The 2,720-nt window shown below is 40.4% G+C and overlaps 1 pseudogene; it reads left to right on the forward strand.

Moving 5' to 3' along the window:
* The first annotated feature begins 471 nt into the window (after window positions 1–471).
* LOC130679786 (olfactory receptor 7G3-like) lies at window positions 472–1,289 on the forward strand (annotated as a pseudogene).
* Window positions 1,290–2,720: the final 1,431 nt, after the last annotated feature.

The raw sequence follows: 2,720 nt of genomic DNA on the forward strand, positions 1-2,720 counted from the left end.
AGAAGAGTGTAGAGAAGGAGAGAGACAAGAAGGGTAGAAGATCAAATCTTTCCTGGATTCCTGGTATGGATGAGCATGTTTCTATAACAGCAGCCCTCAATCATTAGCATAGGTCAGCAATATCTGAAGGACTTGTTAAAGCAGGTTACCGGCCAACAGCCCTGGAGCTCATCAGTAAGATGAAGTGGGATCCAAGGATTGGCATTTCTAACAAGTTCCCAGCTGCTCCTTTTGGTCCATGGACCATGTTTTATTTTCTTGTCACCCAATATTTTCCATAGACTCATTAACTACATGGATCCCAGAAAACAAACATATATTTCAGATTTCCTCCTTCTAGGATTGACAGAGAATCCAGAACTGCAACATTTCCTCTTTGGGCTCTTCCTGTCCATGTACCTGTCACCATTCTGGTTAAGTTGCTCATCATCCTGGCTTTCAGCTCTGACCCCCTTCTCAACACCCCCATCCATGTACTACTTGCTCTCCCACCTGTCCCTGGATGACATCTGTTCAAGCACAACCACAATCCCCAAGATGCTGGTGAGCATAGAAGCACAGAATCAGCACATCAGTTACACTGAATGCATTGCCCAGGTCTGCCTTGTCCTGATTTTTATCAGTTCTGAAAACTTTCTCCTTGCAGCAATGGCCAATGACCACTATGTGGCCATCTGCCATCCACTGAGGTACATGGTCATCATGAATCCCTGGCTCTGTGTTCTGCTCATTCTGCTCTCTCTGCTCCTTAGCACTTGGAGTGCCCTGCTCCACAGTCTGATGATGCAGAGGCTCTCATTCTGCAGGGACCTGGAAATCCCCCACTTCTTCTATGAACCTGCTCAGGTCACCAAACTGGCCTGCTCTGATACCCTCATCAATAACCTCCTGATATTTGTTGTGTTTAGCCTATTTGGGGATGTTCTCTCTGGGATCATTTTCTCTTATGCTCAAATTATCTCCTCTGCTTTGCTAATGTCAATAGGAGTAAAGTATAAAGCCTTTTTACCTGTGGGTCTCACCTCTCAGTAGTTTCCTTGTTCTGTGGAACAAAATTATGGGTGTACATTAGTTCTTCAGTTACTAACTCTTCCAGGAAGATTGCAATGGCTTCAGTTATGTATGTTGTTGTTCCTCAAATGATGAACCCCTTCATCTACAGCCTGAGGAACAGGGACATGAAGCAGGCCTTTAGGAAACTCATTAGGAGGCAACCTCACTTTGGTGATGTGTCATCATATTTGGATCAGGTTTCTAAAATGAGTAAAAGGGGAAGTTTTCTGTTCTAGAATTCCTAATTCTTCAATTATCCAGATCTTCTAAAATGAGTAGAAAACTTAATGTCTAAGAACATTCCAACTTGAAGCTTCAAATATGATTTTGCTGTTTGTCTATCTTTGATTTTTGACAAATGACTTCAGGTTTTTGTGGTCATCTATAGAGGTAGAACTTGAATCCTCGTATCCTGTTACAGTCATTATGCAGGACGACATTCTTAGAATAAAGTGGAGAAGGTGGAGAGGGGAGGGAGAGGCTATAAGCAAGACTGTGGTCTTAGGTAAAGACTTACCTCTTCCTTATTCCAAGACCAGGACCATGTGGATTTCTCTCCAGACTTAGGCAAGGGAGCCTACTTTCCTAACCCAAGTTGTTAATTGCTTGACGTCGTCTCTATTAAACTCTGCCTCTCTGGAGCAATATGTGAATCCACCACATACAGATTCATCATTATAACATTGATATAGTTAGATTATCTCAGTGTTTTGAGACAAATATGAGATTTGTAAACTTCAAGTTGAAGATGTCTTTGGTTCTAGCAAAATAAAGATAATCTGTTTCCAATATTCTTACACAAGAAAGAGAGATACTTTTCATTTTATGGACTTCAGAGTTTTGGAATATATGATGATAAGAGAATAGGGATTCATTCACTTCTCCATGAGGTTGCTTCATTCTGGGACTACCTGAATAGTGTATACCTGGTGGTAGCACCTACTTGAATAAGACTACCTGGTGGCAGCAGATGCAGGTGTCATATTTGGTCGTGATACCCAGACGACAGAAAACTGACTGTTCTCCCCTGGGTCATTTGATAACTAACTTGTCCACAGTGTCACAATAAGATAGCCCCTCAGTCTGACACTGAGAATAGACTCACACACCCCTTCTTAATCTAATTACTGGTGTGTGGAAAACAACTAGTGTGAAGGTCTTAGACTGACTAATCGGGTTAATTCCTGTGGGGCAATAGTCATACCCATTACAGGAATTTAACACAATAACTAACTCAATGGTACTCAAGAACATTTTACTGGTATCATAGGTTTTCATATTTTGTCCATATGCATAAATCTTATAATCCTTTTACACTCACATATTTTTACCATCTGCTTCAGTGTTTAGGTTTGTTTACCTTTATAGTGGTATTTTCTCATCTGAGTAATATAATCTGATCTATAATTACTGAGTAGGCAGGGTAATGGTTGTTAATCTTTTTTCTGATATCTTAGTTGCTCTGGCTCCTTCCCACTGATTCATTGAGAAGAATCAATCTGACCTTTTACTGATCACTTTAGTTAACACTTCTTACTATATTACCTACTCATCCTTGTGTAGTCCACACAGAGAAACATAATTGAGTGAAATGAATGGAATGACTGAAGTCTTATACCCCTGGCTCCATGATTACAGTTCTTCAGCAAAATTTTATGATATATCTT

The sequence above is a fragment of the Manis pentadactyla genome, chromosome 12 (assembly GCF_030020395.1).
Source record: "Manis pentadactyla isolate mManPen7 chromosome 12, mManPen7.hap1, whole genome shotgun sequence".
Lineage (NCBI taxonomy): Eukaryota > Metazoa > Chordata > Mammalia > Pholidota > Manidae > Manis > Manis pentadactyla.